The sequence below is a fragment of the Lichenostomus cassidix genome, chromosome 3, assembly GCF_008360975.1.
Source record: "Lichenostomus cassidix isolate B80296 chromosome 3, HeHo_3.0, whole genome shotgun sequence".
NCBI classification, from domain to species: domain Eukaryota; kingdom Metazoa; phylum Chordata; class Aves; order Passeriformes; family Meliphagidae; genus Lichenostomus; species Lichenostomus cassidix.
The window spans coordinates 12,666,510-12,682,407 of NC_139483.1; the positions used below are offsets into that span (position 1 = coordinate 12,666,510).

The following is a 15,898-nucleotide window of genomic DNA, read 5'->3' on the forward strand; positions in this document are numbered from 1 at the left end:
AAATTTTCCTACAGACATGTGAAGGTAATCTAATTTAATTGTCATTTTAATTAATTTGTAGATCCATACCTATCATTCCCAATGTGAAGTGAGGTAGTAAGTTAAATAACTCAGACAATTAGACCCAAAATGCACATTGTAAAGCTTTCAGCTCTCTGCTTTTGCTTCATAAGTCAAAATATCAGAAATTCCTGCATCCAATTGACAGCATTTGATATAATAGTTATTTAGAGTTTATAAAGGGGGAATGGGGTTTATATGAAATATGCACTTTCAGTGAATTAAAGGCAAAAAAGTTAAAAAAATTGCAGAGGAGCTATAGATATGTTACTGGTGTATAAACAGAAAGAACAAATGCAGAGATTTTTCATCCTTTCTGAAGGAAGCAAACAAGTACAATGAAAAGGAGGTTGTGTCATATTAAGTTATGACCAAGGGAATGGAGAATAAAGCATCAAGAAATAACAGCTTTGAAACACAGGGTTAACAATCATGCTAAATATGTGAGTATTTGTATGTGTCCCCTACATTTTTGGGGTGATAACTCATAGTGTAATAGTGTGTTCAAAATTCTATTCATCTTACTCTTGCATTTCACATCTAAAAAATTCATAAGCAAGAAGGTTTTATTTTTTATCTCCCATAGTGGGAGATGAAATCCAGAGACTTAGAAAAGTCCAGAATCTCAGTAGGAAAGAAGAAAAAGATAATTTGTCTGTAATCTTTAAAGCTAGAATTATTCACTAAAGCCTTTTTTGAAGGCAAGCATCTACAACACTTCTGTTCCTTTGGAAAATAATAAAATTGTTAGAAAAATGGAAGTCTTTTTAGAAAATGAAAAAGCGGGTCTTGATGATACCCAGCAAAAAAATTTTGATGTTTATGTTGGATTTTGTGGTGTTTGGTAGGGTGTTTTAGCCCTGGTTTTTGTTTTGCTTATGGTCTGAAAAACTGTATCTTGAGATAAAGACTGAAAATACACCAGCTATTATAAAATCTCTCTTACCTCCTTCTGTGTGGGATTGGTGATATGGGTCTGATTTGCATTTCCTGAAGTTTGGGTTTCTTAGTGGCAGGAAAACTTCTCACCAGGTCTTTTCTTGTGAGTGCAGGAGAGACCCTGACTGAAGAACAGATGATAAATCAGCTGATTTCTTGGACAGGGCTTCACACACTCTGTGCAGAGAGCAAAAGCTCCCAGTCCTGTGAGGAGCTAGGAACTATTATCAAAATACAAAGGCTGAAATGTGTTTGTGTGAGGAAGTCCTAGATAGGAATGTTGGCACAACTTTACTGTTTCGAGTGGATTTGTTATTATTAATTTTGTTCTATAACACAAGTGTAGTTAGCCTTGGACATTATTGGTGTTTTGGCTGGTCAAGCAGAGATTTGCATTTGATCATGAGTTAAAATTATTTTTGACAGTGACACAAGTGGTGTAGTGTGTATTTAATGGGTTAAAATAAGCCTAAATACCATTTCTTTTCTTCCTAGGAAATTAATTAAATGGCTGCTTAAAACAAGTCCCTGTTTAGTGGTTTTCATGAGTTGGGATGCTTTTCTGAAGCTGAACATGGCTGGCTGTGTGCTGTCAGAATTACCAGGAGCTCATCCTAAGGCCAAGAAATCAGTGGAAATATTCCCTCTAACTACAAGAAACTTTGGAGGAGACTTCATTTTACTCACAGTAAGATCAAGGTCAAAGGCTCATAAAAAAAAAGATAAATAGAAATGTCCACATTTGATGAAATTGTAATGACAACTTGTGTGTGTAATGCATAGACTGAAAAATTCTGCCTACTTTGTCTGCAGCTAGGACTGGTTAACATCTAGAAAGGAGTAATTATTTGAAAATATTGCCATTATTATCTGAATAATTTATATGAGTGTGAATACTGCAAAAATATTAATTGAACTCTATTCTGTGAAAACTAACAACACTTACAGGAAATAATAGTCATAGAATAGTATTGACAAGATCTGCTTGCAGTGCAATCACCAGAGTTTTGTTCTACTTGAGAAGAATGTCTTGAGAGAGATGGAAGAATCTAATCTGTGTTCTTTCTTTACAGTGCCAAATCTAACAGCTTTAAGTCAGCTTTGCACACATGATGCTGAACCTGATTAAATGTTTTTGAGGATATAATCTTAAAAAACTTCACAGTTTATGTGTCTTTTACGAAAGGAGAGTAACTGAGAAATACTTGTAACTGTCTATCTAGAAAATAATGGTTTCACTGTCAGGATGTTCAGTTTTAGTGCTATTAATAATAATGTAAAGCTCACATATGCTATTTTTCATCTGGAAACAAAAAATGTCTTGGGAAATTCATCTCAGCCCTGTGTCACCATAAGACTCATGAAGTGATTAAAGCAAGGACATCAGAGCAGAGAGACAACCCTTCTGTTCCAGGCTGGTGCTCTAACCAAACAATCAATATTCATTTTGGGTACACTAGGTCCATCAAGGAACACAGAGCAGATCACAGCTAGTGATCAAGCAGTTTATTTCCAAGGAAGAGTTGTTCAGAGACAAAACAAACAACTCCTCAAGTCTGAGTTTTAATATTTTAGGGGGGGCAAAAGAGCATGTTGGCAATATCCATGAGCTCTCCAGAGATTTAATGTCTGTCACATGGTAAATGCTGCATAAAAGTGATACTCAAGGCATTATAAAGAGATGTTATGTTACCAAAGCATATCTATATTTAAATTAAATTAAGGGACATAAGCCCCTTTTATGTGTTTCAAAATAGTTTTAGCTTGCAACCTAGTAAATGCTACTGCTTACTAGTTGGATGGATTCATGCACCACTAGAAAACACAGTTCAACCCAACACATAAAATACTTGTAGTAAAGTAAGTGAGACAGAGGATGATATTAAACAGCATTGCAATTATTGACCTCAAGTGTTTTGATCAAGTTAGGCATCACACTTCAGTAGAATGATCAGTAGAAATGTGTGTTATATGGAGTTATGGCCACGTGGGAATGATACATCCAGGAAAATAGAATAAATACCAGTGTATTTTGATGGTATCTTGGCTTGATCTTAAATGGTTATGCATATGCTTTTTTTTTTTGTGTTTTTCCTAACCACTATATTATATAAGTGATGCTGTTTTAAGCTTTAGATAATGTGCTATTTTGTTGTCTTTGAATTAGGAATGTTCACAAACAGAGCTAATGTCTTTGGTCAGTTCATTTATTAAAAAAAAGGGAAAAGGCAATAATCATTTATTTATAAGTTAAAGAGAATGAGTTATACAGAATCCTTTTCTGTATCTGTGTCACCAGCTCTTTTATTGTCAACCCAATTAACCCGAGTACACTCTTATTTATTATTATTTATTAGGGGCAAAATGCACATTGCAGGTCCAGGCTTTTAAAAAGTATCTCACACACTAAACTTGTGGCATGGAACTAACCATAGTAAAGTCTAATTTTGCCTTAATATTTAGTAAAGATAACGACATAGAGATGGTGAAGATGGTGGAAATAGTGCTTAGGTGGATTTATTGTCACATATATAGAGCTGAGGCAAAGGACAAGAAATATTCTTTGTGCTAAATAGAACCACATGAATAGCTATGCATTTGTAATAGTAAGTTTTATTTTAATAAATCTTTAGTTCCTGAGTTTCCATATGCTAAAAAAGGGCAAATGTAGCAAGTACAGCTTTTAAGGAAGGGTGAAAGGGATGGAGTTGCAGGCAGCTGTAGCTCTGTTAACATGACCTTAATACTATGCAAAGCTTTAGAAAAAAACTGATGATGTAGCAGATCTACAACAATAGATTATACAATAATAGACATAGGGAATACACAGTATTCCTTTTTCAAAGGGAGAAAACAACAATTGTGCTTAAAGAAGACATACTCAACTAATTTATGACCAAGGAAATGTGGATTAAAGTGGGCAAAACCCCTTAAAATCAAAATCAAAACAGCTTTTTTCTTTTTTTTCCCCCTTGAGGCTTGGATCATGTAAATTGTATGAGTGCTTTGTGGTTTTCACACTCCTAAATTGTTCCAGCTCTAAGTTCTTACCAAATGATGTGGGGGAAATTTATTTCTAGTAAACAGTGATCTTACTACTTTTTATTTCCACATAGGTTTTAGCTTGGAATGTGGATATAAGTAAAATGACCCATTTTAGCTGAACTGGAAGCCTTTATATATTTTTCCAGCACACGTCTTTGCAAGGCTGACTTACATCCTGATGAATAATCACCAGGTTGAAAAATTCTTTGGAACTTTTGCTTGTCTATAACGGATTCAGTATTTCAGATATCTGCTGCTGTGGGGATTTGGTTGAATTACCTATCCTTGCCTGCTTTGTCTTGGGTAGAGTGATGAATTTTTGCATTCTCTCAGCTGTTGTACCAGCAGTGCAGGAGGTTTGGCATTGGGTGATAGCTTGGTGCTCTCAGCCATTGTGAGGTTTCCATGCCACATCACTCAAATTAGGACTTCTGTTCTAGGAACTAATTGTTCTCCCTGATACTACATTTAAACATCAATCTGCCTGGATGTATCAGCAGTTTGGAACAAAGTAAGGCAGAAGAAGCTTCATCCTGTGAATTCTAGTTCTATGTAAAGAGAGTTAAAATTATACAGAAGTCATCAGTAAAACAGATGAAAAGCCAATTTGTTGGGTTTTTTCCCCCCAAACTTTATTGTGCACAGTTTATACGCACAGTTTATTTTTCTTTTATTTTTCTTACAACTTCTGTAAATATAATGCTGGATGTGAGGACACAATGCACAGCCATATTTTCCAGTCTTTTAGAATGCATTACAGAGCAGTATTTCACTGCAATTTCTGTTACATGTTTTCGAATGTTCAGTATTTTGCTGAAGCCCAATTTTCCCAGCTCTCTGCCACAGTCTTAGAACAAAGTTCTCGCTTCTAATGAAAAGGTGAAATCACAGAAGAGAGAGTTTATGACCAGAGCCTTGTTCTTACAGGCTGGCAGGTTATTTTAATCACCAGCCAAAGCACAGAAGCCCCTGCTTGTTACCAAAACCTTCTTCACCTCTGGAAGTGATGTTCTGTGACATTAAGGAACTTTATGACAAAATAATACCGCCTAATGAGCTACAAGATAACAGGCATTTAAGATGAAGGCTAATATTGAAAGAGCCAGGAGTTCTTTGTCTCGTCTTCCTCTTCCCTTTGCCAGGTGAGCCCTGGACTGTGCCTGTCTGCTCATCCCTGAGAAATGAGCAATGTGCAGCTGTGCCACAGCAGTTGTGACTCAATGCCTGTCCCACCATTTTCCCAAGGAGAAGTAATTTGCTTGGTTTTCTTTTGCCAAAGGTGGCATAATTTCTCCTCTCTTAGGATAAGTAAGCCTTTTTCAGCCCTTCCCTTCCTCTACTCACTGGTTCATGGAAATGTGTGTGCATGTGTGTTTACAGCCAAACAAACCCTAACATCTCATCACTCATTGTCTCTTTGGGAATGCTGCTATAATAATATTTAATTAGTTTTGGTTCAAAATTTAGCCTGAAACTGGACTTTAGTACATAAATAGTTCATTTCATAAAGGGATGGCTCATTTAATAAACACATGGATCCACTAGTGAGATGACAGGCAGCAGAAGGGACATTTTGTAGGTCAGGAGAACAGGCTAAAACTTAGCCTTTAAACTATGTGCAAAGAGATTTAGTGTTTTCTTTTTGTAACAGTACAATCTCCTTGACTTAGACATGCCACTTATTTTTATGGCTAGATAAGCTCAGACTCATGGCATAAGTCTCAAACTTACTCACACACACTGAAGAATCATTTACAAACAGAGCATGGAATGAAATAATTTTCAAGCTCAAACCCAGCACTTTCAAGCCACAGTCCTTTGTTACACTTTGTAACTGTTACACTTTGTTAAATAAATTTCCCCTAAAATCCTTACACACACTCTTGCAGCCATTTCACTTTGATTACACTTTTCAAGAAGGGAGTGGTCTGGTGCACAGAGATTTGACTACCCTGGAGTGAGATGAGGGTTTAAGATGTCTCAGTCATCAAATCTTAGGCAGCTCATGCCCAAGCACCTTCCTCCCCTGCTACTCCTCCAAGTTCCAGTATTTTCCTTGGCTTTGTAAAGCCAGAGGTCATTTGAGTGAGTCTGCAGAAAACGAACTCTGAACTAAAAACTCTGAGTGTCCCCTTACATTTTTTGTCAGAACAGTACATTTCTATATCATGAAATATGGTTTAATGGGTGAAAAAATACTCTGTACATGTTTTATTAGTGTCAGATATATAATAAAGTCCCGAAATTAGATCAGTTCCCTTGATTACACTCAGATAATTTAGACAAAAGATATTCTTTCCATTCTCTCACATTTTTGAAGCATGAGGGAAGGATTTAAACAAGATGTTCTCTGTCTTTTTAAATGGGGAATTATAAAGATACTAGGTAATTTATAGCAAGATAAGGTTTATTCTCTGGAAGTATCTTGCAGGGAACCTCCATCACCCTTCTCTGAGTGGGAGCACAAAAAATACCCTTTTAGTTATTATTCCATTCAAAAAATGACTCAGTGGAATACATTATTCTTATTTATAGAATAACTTTCATAACATATTTTGTGGGAAAAAAAAAAAAGAAGTTATACTAATGAAAAGTTATGCATTTTGCACCCTGAGTGTATAGCATAATAACGAGCTTCTGTGAGCAAGGAGCTGCACAGTCAGTAGGAAATACATGTATATAACCAAAAATCCCACTTTTGGTTTAATGGGAGTTTGACTTATGCTCTGGAGTGTATGAAAAAATAGGAGGTGATATATGGTAGGGTCAGTGTATAATCTCTTGCATGAGCTCTGTAGGTTGTGTTCGTTTTGTGTCAGAGTGTCAGTAGCTCCCATCAAGTGCACTTGTGCCCTGTTGCTCTCACTTTTAGCTTGTGGGGTTTTTTTTTGTTTGGTTGATTGGTTTGGTTTTGTTTTTTTTTCCTGGGGAATTTAGAACATTTTCTCTTATTTTCACAAGGTGAAATTAATAAATGATCTGTGTTGTCTTCATTAATGTTGACAGCAGGGATGGCCAAATTGCTAAAATGTTGTTGTCTTCCTCTGCCAAAAGGAGTAAAAGGCTTCCATTGTGTTTTCCTCCATTTGTACTTTATTGGTGGATCATGACATTTAGCATCAGCATATTAATTCAGCATACAAGCTGGTGGCAAGGAAAATTTTTGAAGATAGGTTTCTTTTCCCACATTTTGACTTACCGTAAAGATTAGCTGGCAGATTGTGTATTAACTCTTGGCATTACTGGAGGGTGCTTCTACTTAGGTCTGTCAATAAAAAAACACAAGCTTAGTTCTAGGCTCTTCACTGATTTGACATTTCAGTGCTAACTAGAAGCTAGCTGTAATGCAAATATGAAAAAATCCTCATTAAGTTTTATTAATTTTATCATAGGTAAATTTATTTGACATATAATTAATTTAATATCACACAAGAAGCAAATACAGTTATACTTCCTAACACATCAGCTTAATAATGAAAATTATATAACATGCATTTAGAGGGTATTTAAAAATAAACCTGGGTTAACTTGCAAGTAACACTGAAAAATTATTGACTGGTGAAGTGACATCAATGTGAAACTGAAAGAGTTGGACAAGTCATGTGACTGCTCCTGAAATAAGGAATTTTCATGGCTGTCTTTCTCATCTGTAAGATTTCATTATTTAATGCTGATTGGGTTTTCTGATTTTCTATGCTCTTTGTCTTAATAAAGAGTAGTTTTCTTTGGTTGGAGTAGCCATGTGGATCTACTTTAAAAGCACCATTTCCTCTGTTTTTTCCCATGGGTATATTAACAGGAGGTTCAGTGAGTGTGGACATAAAACAGGCAAAATATATTTTTCTATGTAGATCTGTACATTCCCACACAAACACAGCTGGGATTAAAGTGAACAGCTAGCAGAAAAGAGTCTATCACTTCTAGGTATATAAAGGCAAGAGCTCAAATATTCCCACAGAGGAGAGCTTAAAGAATCTTTGGTTTTCTCAGGAACAGTGGATCTGCTAAGCGATTAAAAGTGAAATGAGAGTTCAAACCTTACAGGTATTTGTATCTGTGCAGTAGCATAACCATCAGAGCCTTACATTAAACATTCTCTTCAAGAAATCTCAGTGGAATGACAACTCCTAATTTCTGTGGAGCCAAGAGAAGCAAAATATTTACTTTTTTATATCACTGGTCTTTAAACTTCACTCCCTTAAAATCTCTTGCTTCCTGCAACAGAGGAAGCAAAAGGGACATATAATAGACTTCCTTTTGCACGTGGAACAAAGCTGGATGGTACTTTTATCCTTGGCTTCTTTGTTGCTCCCCAAATCTATCCCTCTTTGAACAATCTGCCACTACTCTGTGCCAGCAGGAGCTTTAGAAGAAGGCCATCTGCACTGCCTGCTATGTTAGGGGACAAATTCTCTTAATTCCTGATGTACTGGAATGGAGATTTCACTCCATGTCCAGAATGAGATTTCTGGCTGTCACATTTTGGGGATGTGGCAGGGCAAAGATCCCACAGACTCTGCTAGTGCTGCTGAGTGAGAAATGGCCATGTACTCCCAGAACTGCAGATCTCCATACAGCACACCCCCAGCCCACCCTCCAAAGGTAAAGGCAAGTTCTAGTATAATTTTTTATAAGTAGTGAGAAATAACTGGGAGATTTTGAGGAAGTTTTTCACAGTGATGTTTTCGGTGGATCACTGATGCTCTGCGGTTCACTGCAGACTGTGGGAAGCTTTCAGCTGCAGCCAAGGGTCACCAGTTGTTTTTGCAGAGGCAGGACTCAAGAGGATCCTGTTCTGCTATGCAAGGATGGAAAAGAGACAGTGCTTGTCTGGAATGTGTTTCCACTGCAATAAATCACACTCCATCCCGAGTTATATCTCTGCTATATGACGAGAGAAAAGGTTGCTTTGATTAACTTGGAGAACAGGCAGAGTTTTTTTAAATTTAATTTAGTCTGTCAAAATATGAACTTTCCTGAGTGTTTTCTGGACACATAACTTCCTATTTCCCTCCTGAAAATTTTCTTGTCCTTATTGCAAGCCCTGTTTTTGGAAAGACTGTTGGGTTATTCCCCATGAAACACAGAGGAGACCATCTTCCCAAATCCCTCTGTTTGAGGAGCAAATTGCATCAGTAAAAGTTCTCCTACCTCTTCCAACGAGCTCATTGACCTGTCTTTTCCTCCTACCCTCTGTGCAACAGGTGAGTTGCAGACTGGTGGAGGCCATTCCCCCAGGGAAAAGTATGTTTAAATATTTATTTTTTAACAGACTCTTGTCTGATTGAGTACGCTTAATTGGGATTTCATCTGTTTTCATCATCCTGAGTCTTTGTTTCATAATTGCCATATTTAAAAGACAAAAGTGATTTCAGTAATTACCTCAGGCAAGTCCTGAAAGCCTCTCTGAAGATACAGATACTTATTGATCTGAATGACAGAGGGGAAGCATCAGACACTGAAATTTATCTGTGTCCTCTTTTGAGGTATATGCAACCGTACTTCATGGTAGTAGTTTAAAAATAGTGAATTCTCCTTCTTGTCTCATTAAGAAATGCTAAAGCCAGGTAGTGCCCTTTTGGGACTTGTTACCAGAATAATTTTTGCCTGTTCACCAGGTTCTCTTCAGTGCTGAGCAGAAATTGCCTGGCTCTGGACAGCTCTCTCTAACCAGGGGGATCATGGGCGGTGCTAAAGTCAGACACAGGAAGGAGTCTGTCATCAGAAACACAGGACATCAACAGTTTTAAGGAAACACGTAGGATGGGGAGTTCCTTAATTAGATTTTACGTACAGAGTTGAGTTTGACACCTTACTTTAGGTATTATGTCCAACAAGGAGAGAAATCCAGGTCACTGCCAACATAGGCTTGTTCTGCACCGGGGAACATTTACAGAACATTCCCACTATTGCATCTCCACTGACATTAGAGGTAGGACGAGCTGCAACATTCACAGCTCTCCAGCACCAGCAGCTGTTTCAGCACTGTGCTAATTAGATTGGCACTGAGCTGGTTTCATAGACGTGATGCTGCTGACAGCTGCTGGGGTGCCATCCACACCAGGGCTGCCAGCGCTGATAAAGCTGTAGTAGTGTTGGGAGCTGTGGCAATTATTTGTGAGTAAAACTGAGATCTGTGGGCTGAAGTTATAGTATGTATATGGATGCATATATGTGATTTAATTTATTCCCTGTTTTCCCCTAGCATCCTACTCACATGTGTATGCTTTGCTGATCATTTGTGAAAAACTGAAAATCTCATGAGTCAGGTGTCTTCTAGCTTGATAGAGTGGAGGGAACAGGAAGGTTTCATATCTGGGACCAAGGATGGGAATTACAATGAGTCTGGGCAAGAGCAAAGAAGGGATAATAATGATCTCAATGTGCATTGTGCCAGTGGTGATGAGCTGTGCATTGATTGTTAAAATACTTTAAAAGGCTTTCAGTGCCCAACATGAGTTGGTTGTGGTGGTCTCATCCACATGGATCTGTATGTGATACCTGCTTTCCTTACCAAATCAAGATCTGCTGGCATGAGCAAAGCATATTTCTAATGGAGTGTAATTTATAAAGGTGAGGGAATAGAAGGGTTTCTGTACATGTGAATGTGCCAGATCATTCATTTTTCCTACAATGTTTTGTCACTTCTCTTAAAATTTTAAAAGAGATAGAAACACTTTATTGAAATTATAGGTTTTTTCAATTTTCCTCATTCTTTTACTGAAAGCACCATAGTACTTGACAGACTTTTTTCTTTATTGGAATTAAGCACTGCTTGGCTTTGCATAGGTGTGAGATTACTTAATAAACTCACAAAAGGATAGGTAACTAAAAGAATATTGTTGGCCAAAGAAAGAACACCATTGTCCCCCACCCTGATCCCTTTCTAATGTGATTTCATTTGAACCAACTGGAATCAGATTTTTCACAAGCAGCTCTTGGACGTCATACTGAAATAATTTTGAGACAAGTGAGACAAGGCACTTGTATGAAAAGTTTTTTCTCTGCATGCAAAACCATGTAAACAAGTGAGATAAAAAATTCAGAGAGAAGCTCTTTAAACCATCCTGTATTCCTAAGAGTAGTGCAAAGGAGACTTCAGATACTTTACATTTGTGGCTGTCAGCAACATGACTTTTTAGATTGTGTGAAGTACTCACAAGAGGTATCAAACCCTTGCCCTCTCCCCCCACTTTATTTTGTATATATTTTACCATTCACTGGGGAAAAACTAGCAGGGTTCCCTCTGCTCTAACTCCTATACCCATACAGAGGCCCAAAATCAATGCCCAGCTCCTTTTCCAGAGAAATGCACTCACACTGAAGAAAATGAAATAGTCATTTGCAGCTAAATGGCCTGTGGCAGAGATTCAGAAGAACTCCACTGGTTGCTTGATAAATCACCCACCCAGCCATGTCAATGCTTTCTTCTAACCACTCTTTTACTCAACCCCACACTCACACAGAGTTTAGTTTAAAAAATCTTATGTACAGTAAACGTGAGTAAATTTTGTTGAATATGACATAAAATTCTGGCCTGTTTGAACTCTGTGTAAAATATCTATCAATCCCTCTGCCCATGTTTTATATAAAAATTCTCTTTTTTTCCTGAGGAGAGTTAATTGCTTTGAAAAGTGTTATATCTATGTCAAATGTTGATTATGTTGTGTTGATTATTTTGGTGTTTTGAAAGCACCAAATAAAAATAGCAGTGTGTATTAGAGAACTTGTTCTGGATCAATTAGAAGGTGGTATTTGCCAAGAAAGTTTACTCCTTCATTTTTTATCTATCTCAGTATGTATTACCTGTGCTGCAACATGGTAAAAGCAGATGTGAACTCCAGTCATTTGAGGCCACAAGAAAATTGTAATGAAAGATCTTCAAAAAAATGATGCTAATCTAAAATACCAGATAACAAGCATATTTATCAGAAATCAATAGAAATATTTTGCTAGGTGATGCCATGCATCAGCTCTGCAGTTGTTTTGTGTAGTTCATTTCTAATCCTGAAGCCTCTGTAGCACTTCAGAGTTAAAAGAAAACTGTTTTGTGAAGTGGGCATGACAGAACTACCTGTCACATGCTATTATTTGTCTTTTCCTTGTTCTTGTAAACATAATCTTCAAGTAAGTACAAATATTTATATTCACAAGTAGCCAGTAAATATTCATGCCTGCCTTTTGTGTGTGGAAAAAATCGAGACACTGCGTCAACTTCAATAGTGAAATTTTTCTAGAATTAGTGAGTTTAAACTAAGGTTTTCCATGGTTTGATAAAGAATAAAATCTTACAAAACTGCACGCTGTAAAGTGAACCTTGGATGACCTAAATTCTCTCATCCTTCACTCATTGTGGATGATTTTTTGAATGTGAATATAGTTGAAGCTTTCTATAATGATTTCACAGTATATTCCTAACTCCTCTTAGCTTGTATTATCCTTGGTCCTTTTCATCACCTGTTAGTCTGTATTCTTTTCCCAAGAGATTCCATCATTTTATTCCTCCAGAAGGGTATGGTTTGCAGCTGTGACACTGCAAAGCTCTTTTTACAGTAGGATCAGGACCACAGGAGCAGAAGATCAGTACTATTAGTAGTGTACCTTTTTCCACAGGCAAGGGACAATCCAAGACTGACATTGCAGAGGGTTATTTCTGATTTTTAGCTCCCAGGCCTTATAGCCAAGAGGAGCACAGACAGCAGAAGACCTGAAGTCAGCCACTTGCCATGAGCTCTCAGCAAAAGATGTTTAGGAAGTGCTCCACAGATAAGAAGGACCAAGGCATGATGGAAGCACTGCAGGGATCAGAAATATGGCAATTTTTCCTCATCCATCGCTATTCCCCTTTCCATTCATCCTTTCTGACTTTGCCTAGCTTTGCTCCAGAATTCATAGTCATAGCTATGACTATGAGGAAGTGAATGAAAGAAATCTGAAACAATTCTTCAAACAATGTTTTCAAGCCTTGCTGAGGACTAAGCATGTGAGACATTTCTAATTAGAATCAGAAGTAGAAATCATACACCAAAAGGCAGTATGGAATAAAAATTTCATGAATAATTCATCGTGTTTAAAAAATTCAAGGTTTAAATTCAAGTGAAAGAATAATAAACAGTGGTTCAGTCTGATTAGTCTCTGACAGACAGCATGATTTTTCTTTTTTTCTTACAATACAAAAAGAACTATCAAAAAATACAGCATTAAGAACAAGGTTCTTTCACCAGCACTGAAATTGTCATGTAACTGTCATCAAAAATTTACAATATTGCATGTAAACAAATTAACAATGGGCTTAGGTTTAAGACCAGCGAGAAGGAGTGGTAAGTGTAATATTAAGTACAAGTAAATGGGTCAATGAGCTACTTTGGGTGGTAATTTAATTTAATTTTTTGAAGTGAAGCAAATTTAGTAGGATTTGAAATGAATAGAACTCAGTATTAAAGTGAGAATGGCAAGCATGAGAAAGCAGAAATGGAAAAGTAATTTTGACAGTAATGTGGGACCTGTGAGTGTAATCTGCTCTTGCTGATATGCAGCTACAAAGTTAAGAGAGTCTTTTAGCTGGAGAATGTATTTTAAAATGGCTGCCAGCAGTAGTAAGGAATAAGGATGATCTCAAGTAAAGGAGTAGGTGTCTGGTAGGATGTACTTGTGTAGGAGCTGCTGGAAACCAGGTGGGAGATCCATGGAAAGTGGCTTTTAACATAGTAAATAACTTCTGTTCCCTCTTGTAGAGGCATCTGATGCCTCTCTTCCCTTGAAATTCTAGAAATACTAACACATTTTATTCATAGTTTTGTTTTGTTTTGTTTTTTTTTTTTTAAACAGGCGCAAGACTGAAGGGCAAGCTAAGCTTTTTCTTTAAAAAAAAAAAGTCTGAAGATAAATTTAAAGGGCTTTTAGTTTTACCTCCAGCCAAACATCTGTAAGAGCAAGAAGTCTTGCTTCCACCATGTGGCACATAAAGTGTTCTGGACACAAACTGATAAATTAATTGCCACATGCATTAAGTGTGACTGTCAGTCTATCTGCAGACATAACACTGCTGTCATCCTTCAGCAGCACACCAGATTTGATGCTTAATCATTTCCCTGGTATATTAAAATTTCGACCTCCAGCTGCATAGTCCTGCAGGTGGTGCTGTGGGAAATGCTTGCAGTTCAGAGACAGGGCTGGAACGGGAGTGGAAAGGGAAAAGTTTCATTCCTCTTCAGCTTTTTCCAGAATAGAAACATTAAGGCAATTTCTTTCAAAAACTCCAAAGTGCACAATACTCATCTCCTTGGAGCACTCAGCCAAGGATCAACAAAGTATACAACGCATGCAAGGTGCCTTTTTCACCTGGTGGAGATTTTAACCAATTTTCCCTATACTGTGAGTGACTAATATTTGTATTTCAGCCACTATAACTAGGTTTTAGCTTCCAGTAATAAGAACTCATGGGACAGGAAAAGCAATGGAAAAGAATAGCCTGAAAAAAAGTAAAGAGAATAAAAATGTGTTCAGAGAAAAATTAATGGATGTCAACAGTAGAATTTTACTACCCAAAGGCAGAAGATAAGAGAAGTTTTCTACAAATGTAAAGTAACATGTGACCTGACTTTGAGTTTTATCTTGTTTGTTTAGGTTTTTGTTTTTTTTATTTTCTTTGAAAGTTGAAAGCTGTTTCCATCAAGGTGATACAGTGTGCCACCTTTTTCTGAGCTGGCAGCTGGCTGGTGAAGTTTAATGGCCTTCATATTGTATTAGCAGCAAAACTAAGTTGTAGTTCAGAAACCAGAATGGTAGGAGAGATTTGCAGTAAACTTCAGTGTTCAGCAAGATTAGTACTAAAGTACTTTTGGTAGGTTTTAATCGACAGGAAATTATTCAAAAATATGCCAAAATGTCATATTTTTAATATAGTTTAAAATTGTTATGATTATAATAGTGGGAAAACTATTTTTGTGTTCCACATACATGTACTTATGTCTGTTAGAAATCTGCTTTCTTATACTAGCCACTAGATGGACTCAGGACTAGTGTTCAGAATCCAAACTCAGACTCCTGGTAAGGAGGAATATCTGCTGGGAAGCAGCTGCTGGAGTCCACAGCAGCAGAGATGGAGAAAGGAGTTTCTGCAGCTGCAACCCCTGTCAGGGCAAGGCCTGACTGTGATCTGCTAGGAGAGAGCTCCTGGTGGCTCCCAGTGCTTTCCCTGTGATGGTATTGAAAAAACAGGATTATAACCAGCCAAAAATCTTGCAGATTTCTTACAGAAAACATTATATAAGCACTGGAGGTAATTTGAGTTAAACCTCTCCTAGGTGCTCAGAGTGCATGTAAGGCTGCCATATGGCCATAAAACTGGGAAAAGCATGTGCTGAAACGTGCTAATAATTAGCTTTAGCAGACAATTGAATATTCCACTTCAAATGACAGGCTTATTCACAATCATTGTCTTCAATTACTTATTTCTCTTTCCAATCACAAGCTAAATTATCATTGCTCTTTGTGTTGGTTTGTTTCCTTATCATAACCAGCTGCTTTGCACTTTAGTTGCTGTATTTGCTAAATGATGCAATGCTTTCTCAACCCATAAAATGTGAACAGCTAGCAAAGGCATCAGCAGTGCCCATTTCATTAAAATAATTATTTTCAAATCACCTGGAACATCCAGCTGCAGCTATGCCTATGGTAAGGGATGGAAATGACCTCCAGAGAGCATACCTGTTTTTCAAGCTAGCACAGGCTGTCAGAGCAGCACTGTATCTTCTCCTCACTCCATTCAGATATCAGAAACAAGCTGAGGACTAGTCAAAAAAGAGAATGGAAAAAGACATCAGCAACCTTGGTGATTAATACCCACTCTTAT

At 37.3% G+C, this 15,898-nt stretch overlaps 1 long non-coding RNA gene across 3 annotated transcripts in view; it reads left to right on the plus strand.

Moving 5' to 3' along the window:
* The window catches only part of LOC146439104 (uncharacterized), a 60,872-nt gene that overhangs the window by 14,321 nt on the left and 30,653 nt on the right, over nt 1-15,898 (plus strand). For 2 of the 3 annotated variants that reach the window (XR_014850668.1, XR_014850670.1), the window contains exon 1: nt 14,230-14,418. This is a non-coding gene — a long non-coding RNA (uncharacterized LOC146439104). Of the gene's footprint in view, nt 1-1,494; nt 1,688-14,229; nt 14,419-15,898 lie in introns of those variants that run through there. The other variant, XR_014850669.1, reaches the window with a different exon arrangement.